We start from the raw sequence: 11955 nt of genomic DNA on the forward strand, positions 1-11955 counted from the left end.
ACAAGAGAGATTGAATTTTCCATTCATCATTATATACATATATGAAATATACTTGAACATGTCCCAAAAGAATATGATTACATATACAATGCCATAATCTATAAAATAATTGCATGTCATTTGCCAAAACTTTACAAGAATATAATTTAGTTACAAAGGATGATCAAAATGGACTCTATTTCTACGTCTAAGCTTGTAAGCACGCCCTATCCTCCATCTCACTTCCAAAACCCTGAAAATGTTTAATGTAATGGGTGAGCACCACCATTCAGTAGGGTATGCCTAAGGCATAGCTCCTAAAGCCCCATAAGCAAACATATATAGAATAAGAAGTAAATGAGGAAGGATCATACTATTCTGGGGAAATAATGGAATCTATAACATATGTCATTAACAACAATGTACATGTATCAATATAGAGACATTCACCTACACACAAATCATCCACGAGAACCAACAATACAATCAATGTTTATGCCATGAATCCTCCCTATCCAATCCCATGGTCTCATCTTACGTGTGATACCCCTCGGCTCCGAGATATGGGTTGATCAGGCCCAAACCCAAACTTGAGGGAATATCAAACAATTAAAGTATTTAACAAGCATAAAATACAAAATGGATTTAAGAATAAAGAATAATAGCTGAAAGAAACTAAATAATTAAATCCCTATTAATTAATTCTAATAAACCTCCAATAAACTAAATCCTCTGATACCAGTAATTAATTAATATTACAACTTAGGAATCCATCATGTGGACCCCTAATCCAAAATCCAACTGAAATAAAATATCCAATTAAAACATAAAGAAGGAAATCTTACATTATGACGAAGGAGTGAATATATCGTCTCTACTCAGCACGAATAATCTCTAAGCCTGGAACTGACGAATATCTGAAAAATAATGATGGGTCAGGTCTATAAACAAGTTCTAATCTACTACATCCCAAACAGAGACTCAGAACTTATATACATCCTAGTCAATCCAACAATAACTACATAGTCAATATATATATAGATACATACTAAAGGAACCTCACTAGACTATAGGGTGTCTCAACTTGAGTAGTAGGCAACATGCAAAACGCACATATAGTGGACATAAGTACCTAGACCTACCAGGATACACAACTACATTATATCTAGCTACACATCCCTGATAATATAAACACCCTAACCATGATCCTGAAACTCAAACTCATATCATGGCATATAACTATATATATATATATAATCCGTCCTATCCAAACATAAAATAAATATTCGGTATGTTATCCAACTGATTCAGTTGACCTGACATGAAAATATGTAGGATTTAACATTTTAGTTAATACATTCTGTTATACATGAATAGGTAGGACTTAATGTTTTTAGTTAATCCGTCTCTAATATGCCACTATCCCATACTGGTTCATATAATGCATACAATCCATAAATGATGCTACAGTTATAATATCATATCAAATAAATCCATATATAGCATGATATAAATTATACAGATATTCCTTCACATTTAATTGAGCAAAATATAACAATTCTAAGTAGCATGCATTATATTTACCTAATAAAAATTAACATGCATCTCAAATAATTGTACTCCTCCACAATCTGATCAAATTTATTTATAACCAAATAATTGATTAAAATAATTTAATCCAACCATATTTAATTAATTTAACCTTTTAAATTAATTAAATTTCATGCTTAACATATGTACTTAAATCATGTTTTTAAAATCCTCCATAAATCTAATTTAACAATTTAAAATCATTAAAACAGATTTAATAACATATTATGAATAATATGCAAAATCCCAAACAAAACCCAAACTCCAAGACTGAATCAGTAGACCGAAATCCTATTCTAGTCTGCCAATATAGCCCTATCAGTCGACTGATGGCCCATACCGGTCAACCAATAGCCCTACTTCGGTAGACCAAAGCCCTGAATCGGTCGGCCGAACCCTGTGCTATTCTTCTCCTTCTTCAGTGAACTTCCTCCTACGAACCTTTTGGAGCTTCAAATCTCCAATTCAACTTCCCAGAACGTCCCAATAATTCCAACACAATTCATAAACATTAATTAAACATTGTAGAACATATATTATGCATCAATTTGTCCAAATTACCAAGCATATACACAAACCCATTACATATATATATACACTGTAATTTCAGTTTTTAATCATGCAATTAGGTTCAATTAATTTAATTAAATAATCCTAGAACTAATCTAGCATGTATATAATCTGAATCAAAGGAGAAGAGAAGAAAAGAACTTGCCTTAAGGATTTTGATAAAAATCCTAACCTCATTCTTCCTCTTTTCTTTCTTTTTATTCCTTCTCTCTCTCTAAACTCTCTGCTTTTTTCTTCCAAAATATTCTATGTGATTTAATTTTTAACCTTCTTTTGCTAACCTATATTTATATATTTATAGGCTAAATAAAATAACCTAATCTTTTTTCCCAATCCAAGTCAACTTATTAAAAGAAAATAATAAAATTAAAATATTAAAAAGGTAACTAAAAATATATTACGTACATAATCTATGTATATCCTTATTGTACAAATATAAAAATATATACATCAGATTATTAATACTAAGTTACAATAATATTAATTAATTAATTAATTTCTTTATATATATATATATATATATATATATATATATATATATATAAAACTATCCATGGGTAACTAAAAATATGTTACGTATATAATCTACGTATATCCTTATTATACAAATATAAAAATATATACATAAGATTATTAATACTAAGTTACAATAATATTAATTAATAAATTACTTTCCTTTTATACATATATATATTTATATATATAAAACTATTCATGGGTAACTAAAAATATATTACATATATAATCAATATATATACTTATTATACAAATATAAAAATATATACATCAAATTATTAATACTAAGTTACAATAATATTAATTAATAAATTACTTTCCTTATATATATATATATATATATATATATATATATATAGTTACAATAATATTAATTAATAAATTACTTTCCTTATATATATATATATATATAATAAATTACTTTCCTTATATATATATATATATATATATATATATATATATATATAATTATCCATGGGTAATTAAAAATATGTTAAGCATATAATCTATGTATATCCTTATTATACAAATATAAAAATATATACATCAGATTATTAATACTAACTTGCAATAATATTAATTAATAAATTACTTTCCTTTTATATATATATATATATATATATATATCTATCCATGGGTAATTATCCTTACCCATTAAATCTCCTGTCCAAGTAGTCCATGTGACCCAATTGAATGGTCCATTACTACTAACCATATTCATAAAATAAAATAAACATTTAATTATTTAATTTACAATTAATTACAAATAAACAAACACGTCAATTAAATCAACTAATTCAAATAACATTCAAGCACATACTTTCAATTAATCAGTTAAGTCAAATAAAACATTTGAGCAAATAAAATATTTAATTAACTAATTCAATTAAATACGTAATCAAATAGCCAAATAATTAAGTAAATAAATAAAAATGCAATTAAAACATTTAAAATAATACCAAGACAATCATTTTAAAATTAGGGGTATTATATTCTTCCCCCCTAACAAAAGGAATTTCGTCCTCGAAATTCGCCCTTACCTTCTTCTATTATTTCTGAAAATGTAGAGTGAATGACATCCTCCCGTTCTCTCTCATTATGATGGCTCCACTGGACACAAACCAAAGGTATAACCTTATTGCGAAGAATTTGATCCCTACGGTTTACAATACGACATGGCGATTCCACATATGTTGTATCCGATTGTAACTTAATCTCACCAACATCAATATGTTGATAACGATCCTCATCTCGCAAAAATTTCCATAACATGAAAACATAAAACACATTATGGACACGATTTAAGTTGTATGGAAGTGCTCAGCGATAAACTATCGCTCCAATTCGATTCGTAATCATAAAAGGACCTACAAATCGTGGTGACAACTTCCATTTCTTTCCAAAATGTATTACTAATTTAATAGGAGACACTTTGAGTAAAACTTGATCTCTAACCTGAAATTCTAAAGTACGAGTACGACGATCTGCATAACCCTTCTGCCTAGTCTTGGCAGTGCGCATGCAATCCCTAATAAAAGTAATCTTTTCTGAGGTATCCTTAATGAATTCAAGACCCAAAAATCTACTCTCTCCAACCTCCATCCAACAAACAGGAGATCTTCATAGTTGGCCATATAATGCTTTAAACGGTGCCATACCAATAGTCTTCTGAAAACTATTGCTATATGCAAACTCCACAAGTGGAAAATAGTCCTCCCAATGACCCTTAAAGTTAAGGACATAAGAACGAAGCATATCCTCCATGATCTGATTAACCCTCTCAGTCTGTCCATCAGTTTGAGGATGATAAGCAGTGCTAAGATGCAACTCTGTATCCAAAGCCTGCTGAAAGCTCTTCCAAAATCCCGACACAAAACTCGAATCCCTATCCAATATAATAGATAATGGTATGCCATATAACTTCACAATCTCTGAAATGTAAAGTCTCGTTAATTGTTCCAAAATAAAATCAGTACGAATAGGCAATAAATGAGCTGATTTAGTTAACCTATCAACGATGACCCAAATAGAATTGTGATCCTTAAACGAATTAGGCAATCCCTCCGCAAAATTAATAGAAATGCTCTCCCATTTCCACTCCGGTATAGATAGTGGTTGTAAAGAACCTGGTAGTCTCTGATGATCAATCTTAACCATCTAACAAGTGCTACACTTCGAGACAAATATAGCAATGTCCTTCTTTATACCTGCCCAACAAAACTGCCGCTTTATATCCTGATACATCTTGTCGCCTTTTGGATGGATAGAAAATTCTGATCTGTGAGTCTCAGTCATCGCATCTTTCCTTAATTTGTCAATAGAAGGTACTACTAACCGCCCTTTGTACCTCAAGCTTTCATTAGTCCCAACATAATGAAATGGAACCTCTCTAGAAGCTAACTCTATAACTTTATCAATGCATTACTGATCCGTGAGTTGTGCCTTCAGAACCTTATGAATGATAGAAGATGTAACTACCACGCATGCCATGAAAGCATCGGACAACTCATCAACCATCTTCAAAGCATTCCACTCAGTGGTGAATAATGCAAAAAGACTCGCATAAGGTCAGCGACTGAGTGCATCTGCTACCACATTCACTTTCCCTAGATGGTACTGGATAGAGAAATGATAGTTTTTCATGAACTCTAACCATCTATGCTGTCTCATATTCAGCTCCCGCTGAGTGAACAAATACTACAACACTTGTGATTACTAAATAATCTGAAAGATTTTCCCAACAAATAATGCTTCCAAATGTGCAAAGACCATAGTTGTCAACTCCAAATCGTGCATCAGATAATTAAGCTCATGAGTCTTAAGCTTACGAGATCCATACAAAATTGGTCGCTCTTCCTACATCAAAACACACCCAAGACCTTGCAAAGAAGCATCTATATAGACAAGATACTCTATCCTACTCTGTGAAGTAGATAGAACAAGTGTAGAAGTCAACTTGTCCTTTAACTCATCAAAAGCTTTCTGACAGTGTTCATCCCATATGAATCGTACACCCTTCTTAGTCAAATAAGTGAGTGGTCCCGCTATCTTCGAGAACCCCCGAATGAACCTACGATAGTATCCTGCCAATCTGAGAAAACTCCGAATCTCGGTAGGTGAAGTAGGCTGTCCCCACTCTACCACTGCAAAAACCTTGGCTGGATCTACCGCTATCCCCTTTTCTAATACTAAGTGACCCAGAAACTTCACTTCTCGCTACCAAAATTCGCACTTCTCAAACTTAGCATATAACTGGTATTCACGAAGCGTCTACAACACTGTGCAAAGATGTCTACCATGATCGTCCTCTAACTTAGAGTAAATCAAAATATCATCAATAAATACGATAACAAATTGATCTAAGTAAGCCCTGAAGGCTCTGTTCATTAAATTCATGAAGACTGCTGGTGCGTTAGTTAATCCGAAAGGCATTACATGAAACTTATAAGAACCATATCTAGTAAGAAACGTTGTCCTAGGAACATCTTACTTCCTAACCCGAAGTTGATGATATCCAGAACGTAAATCAATCTTAGAAAAATAAGTGGCTCCCTTCAATTGATCGAAAAGATGATCAATCCTTGGTAAAGGATACTTGTTACGAATAGTAACATTATTCAACTCCCTGTAATCTATGCATAGGCAAAGTGATCCATCCTTTTTCTTCACAAACAAAACTGGTGCTCCCCATGGTGAAGTACTCCTACGAATAAAACCTTAACTGAGTAATTGCTGAATCTGATCCCTCAATTCACTCATCTTCCACTGGTGCCATCATGTTTGGTGCCCTAGCAATAGGCGTAGTGCCTCAAGCTATGTCAATAACAAAGTCTATCTCTTGACTAGGTGGCAACCTTGAAATCTTTTGAAAAACATCCAGAAATTCCTGTACAATTGGTATATTATCCAATGATACAGTAACCTCCTCCTCGGTCTCTTCCTCAATGTAAAATAAATACGTGCTAGAAACCTTGTTAGAATGTGGTCTAGCGATGACGTATATTGTGATACCCCCGGATTTCCGGATGCGAGTTGGCCAGGCCCATGCTCGATTACCCGAGGATATTAAACCAATTAGCAATAATTGAACACAGAATACAATTAAGACAAATGAGATAAATAAAATTTGCTGAAATGAAACCAGAATGATAATCCAAAAAACCTAAGAATAAAATTTCATTAATAAAGAATTATTCTGATACATCCAAATTCTCCATTTCTAATACAACTCGGGAATCCATCTAGTGGACCCCTAAAAGTCCTAATTGAAATTTACATAGCTGGGAAGAAACTCAAGTCTAAAACATGAAACAAAGTCCTACAGCATCGGTGGAGTGAATGACTGTATCTGCTCAACATGATCCAGCTCTAAGACTGGAACTAACGAACACCTGTAAAAATAAGAGTGGGTCAGGCCCACATGCAAATTCTTCCCTAACTACAATCCAAACAGTAACCCGATACGCAGATACACCCTAGATATCTCAACAATAGCTATCTAGTCCGTAATAGATAAATATATATCCACACTACAGGACTCTCACTAGACTATGCTGAGGGTCTCAACCTGAATAGAAGGCAACATGCAATACGCACTTGAGTGGGCATGACTACCTAAGCCTAACAGGGTATACCTCAACCAACATAGCTAGTTACGCATCCTACTGCATCTACGCTCCCTAACCGTCGACTATGAGACTCAAGCTCATGCCACGGTACCATAACAATATAAGTAAAATCCGTTCACATTCATCCATAAGAAATCCAGTAAATCGTTCGGCGTATTCAACCGCACTGACTTATATATATAAGGAGGATTTTATTTAACAACCCGTACCCTTATTCCAAAATAGGTAGGACTGAGTATTTTGAATCAGTCTGTCCCCAGTATGCCACCGTCCCATACTGGTGCATACAATCCACAAAATCCATATAATTGATTGAATAGGTAAAACTGTTCACCAATTAAAATCCATAAGGTAGGAATTAGCGTTTTGAGCTAAACCATACCTAGTATGTCATCGTCCCATACCGATGCATACAATCCTCCATATCCATGTAAATTACAACATATCATTAATAAGCAAGTAATTTACAATCCAAAACCAAATATCCAAATAACTGTAGAATAGTTTATACAATACTACACGATTACAGTTCAAAACCATAATCCAATTAATTGTAAAATAATATATAAGATTCCACAATTAACATCCAAACCATGTAAATTACAACATATAATTAACAGTTTAGCAATTTACAATCCAAAACCATCCCAAATAATTGCAGAAGACTATTTATAGTTTCAACAATTTAAATCCAAGAGTTAAACAATGTATTAGCAGGAAACGGTTTAAAGGTTCAACAACTAGCATCCGAAGCATGCGTAGATCACATCTAATGTATCAATGACTCTATCATGCACTAAAATAAGTTTTTCAATCATATTATAGTCCACTAAAATTACTAAATTAATTTAAGCAAGTTAATTCTCTCCATCCGGTAACAGCGTGCTAAGTTGTATACTAGTTTACTGTTTAATCTTTTAGCACAGAGCCACAATATGCTACAAGTATAATTTTGTTAATTAAAAGACTCCATCATACATCCAAACTTTAATTTAGAATCATATTGTAGCACCTTAAATTGTCAAATTGAAATTAGGCAACTTAACTTCCTTCCAGTAGTTAACCGCGCGCAAGTTGTTAATTCGTGCACTGTTAATTCCATTAATACAAAGAGGGTATTTTATGTAATCTAAGACCTTGATTACATGTTAAATTAATTATTGAAAAGCCTACTAAAGTTTTAAAACTGTTCAAGAATCCCAAGTGCCCAAACAGTAGCCAAAAAGTCACTGTACGCTTCAAAATGAAAGAGCATGCTCTTGAAAAAAATAGAGCAGGCTCCAAAACAGCATAGAGCCGGCTCTAAACCACCTTAGAGCCGGCTCTAAACAGGTAGGAGCCGGCTCTTGGCATTCTAGAGCTAGCTCTCTCTCCCCCTGTGAGCTTCCTCTCCGTTTCAACTTCGTTCTGACCTCTGTTCCAATTCCGGCCAGTTGCAACCTTTATGTTTGGTTTTAAAATTAATTTAAGAGTCTTATTAAAGCCTAGAATCATCCCTAAGATTTGTTTACAACAATTTGAAATCAATTACAGAGATTAAACAAAGCCATTAAACCAGTATGCTTGAAGAACAACACTGAAACTAATCTAAGAAGTTTCAGTCCTATTCCAACCCCTCTGTTCCTCTTTACCATTGAACTTAAGGATCTTATCTCATCCCAGTAACATCCCCATGGTTCGTTTGTAGTAGTTGAAATCATTTACAAAGTCTAAAGTTACAACATAGTTCACATGCTTGCAGAAAAACAACTGGAACGAGACATATAGAAATTGTAACAGTTTTGATTTCAACACAAACAGATCATTAATATAAAATATATTAAGCATGTAAATTCCAGTTACTGATTGATTAAATCCTAGAGATTATCTAGGTGCACAGAACACGAGCCAAAGAGAAGGAGAAAGGGAAGAACTTGCCTGTAGTTTTGGTCTCAAAACTGTGTTGTCGTCTTCCTAATTTCCAGCAACCACTGACCACCTTCAAGCCTCCTATGGTTTTGGTTTAATCCACCATAACTCTCCCTTGGCCTTCTCTGTTCTCCTCCTAAGTTTTGTTCTATTTTTCTCTCGCTCAGTTCTCTTCAAACCCTCTATATTTTCACTGCGCCGTGAATAGGGTTATCAACCCCAGGGACGTATAAGCTATCTATTTATACTAATTCCAAATCCTAAGTTAATAAAAACCCTAAACTTAAAACCTAATTAATTTTGTTAGCAAGCCCATAAAAATACTAAAACCCTAAAAGATAATTCATACACTTAATTTAATTCAACAATTACGTCCATGCAAGAAAATAATTAATAATACAATTAAAGTAACTATAGCAACCAAAAATAAAATTAATTTAATGAAAATATATTTAACCAAATAAGGCAATTCAAATACAAAACTAACAGTTTAAAACAAATAAAACAATTAAACATTTAAGCAACTAGTCACATAAAAATGCAATAAAGATAATTGAAATTTCAATTTTATCCTTTTTAAAACTAGGGGTATTACATATATATCCTGACCAGGTATAACGAAACAATAAACATATCATAATAATTAACTTGGGCATGGTAGTGAGATAATCAATCTATCCCAAGTATCACATCATAAGTGTGTATGTCTAAGACCAATAGATTGGCTAGAAACCTAAGTCTACCAATATCTAGTTTCACAGGCCCATCACTCTCATGTAAAATAGCGGTATCACCTACAAGTGTAGCAATACTATGTGGTAGATCACATATTTGTGTTACTAATGAAACTATAAACAATATTTCTGAATACTCCGTAGAACAAAACACATATAGCACATAATGCACTATTAAATCTATTCACGTTTAGGAAATCACTCTTTTTTGGGAACCCTTCCTTTGAAATCAAACTTACATAATTGATTCCCACAAGTTCCTTTTATAAACTCATCAGTAATCATCTTGTCTCCACACAACACAGTTATAAGCAAAATTAAAACATTTAAAATCAAGTAAATAAATAAAAATGCAATTAAAACATTTAAAATAATATCTAGACTATCCTTTTAAAATTAGGGGTATTACACTATGCACCAACACATTTTCTCAATCAAACCATCTTACTACACCAGACACACTAGAGGCCTCTAACTCCAAATGGCACAAGTTTACCGTTTGTCCATCATTTGGAACACTGCCTAGCTATCCCTGGCGTGAGACCACCACTCATCCGATCATTTGGGGCTTAGTTACCGAAATATTGGAAACAAGTCTACCGCTTGTCTTCAGTCAATGACAACCTTCCTTAATCCGAATTTCATCCATCTCACATTACCTTTTTATCCACACAAACACTACATAATGCATGAGCTAGAATGCTTCCATGAATGCCTTAGCTATTTTCAAGAGTGAATATGCTATTAAATACCATCAAACCAATTACACACACAAGCAAGCTTTTGTAGTATGGAACTTAACAAATAATTTCACGAAATCAAATCATCACACATCAACATACTTATCATCAAAAGGACTGTATCCAATCCTGTTGTACACATACCATGGCAACTTCATTATCGCAAGCATTAAATATTTTCCTTGTTTAGAGCATGCTTCCACATAATTATTTCAATATAGAAGATCTTCATATTTCGTCTTACAAATCATGCTTTTCAATTTCTCCACATAGATGGCATAATTTCTACATAACTTAACATCACAGAAGCATGTTATAATTAGAACTTTACATAACAAAGCAAATGATCAAATTACGGCATTAATAGGATGCTAATATATATAATTAACACATAGAAACTCACAATTAACCTAGGATTCCATGAATTAGACACCCCCACCTCAAATTAGGGTGAAAACCTTAATTCCTCCAAACACAAAATGCTCTTTTCGTGAATTCAACTCCGTAGGATGAAAGATGAGGCTAAAGAGAGCAAGAAGTCCTTCTACGGCACCTCTAAAAGCCGAGTTTCACCCTAAGCCCAAATCCCAAAAATGCTCCTAACGAAATTCCGAGATCGTAGCTGCGTAGCTCTTGTCAAGTTGTTACTTTTTCTTTTTGCGATGTCAACAAATTCTAACCCGAGCTAGGTCGGATCTAAGCTTGAAGCTTAGAAATGAAAAAGAAAAGAAAAAGAAAAAGAAGGCAGCAGAGAGAGAGCTCGCTGTGAGAGCAAAAAAAAAAAAGAAAGAAGAATGAGGCAAAAGATGATATAAGCCTCCTTATATAGTAAGTGATATGCTGCGGGTCTCACCTTCCGTTGAAACGTTTAAAACAGTACGTTTGAGCTCCAGATAGTTGCAAACGACGCAACATAGTGCAAATCGGATAGTGATATCATAAACGAAGAACACTGCGACGTCAAAAAAAATTCGAACACGGAAATCCACTGTAGGACCCATCGGGCACCTCCCGGGCGTGAAAACCAAAACTGACCAAAATGAATCCAAATGGGTTTTTAAGGTTTCTAAACCCAAAAAACATCCCACACAACTCCCAGAACACCATGGCAAGCATCCCTGTGCACAAATAAAATATAAAAGAAAAATAAAATAGCCGAAAAATCGAAAAAATCAAGGACGTCACAAATATCACATAATATCATTAAACATATGCATGATTAATTGTTGGAAACTAGTTCTGAAATTAGTGTTTTTTATGAATGAAATTTTCCTGCAAACGTAAGTTGAA

The sequence above is a fragment of the Cornus florida genome, unplaced genomic scaffold, assembly GCF_030987335.1.
Source record: "Cornus florida cultivar Cherokee Brave unplaced genomic scaffold, ASM3098733v1 CherokeeBrave_3.0.0_Hap2_Chr03, whole genome shotgun sequence".
Lineage (NCBI taxonomy): Eukaryota > Viridiplantae > Streptophyta > Magnoliopsida > Cornales > Cornaceae > Cornus > Cornus florida.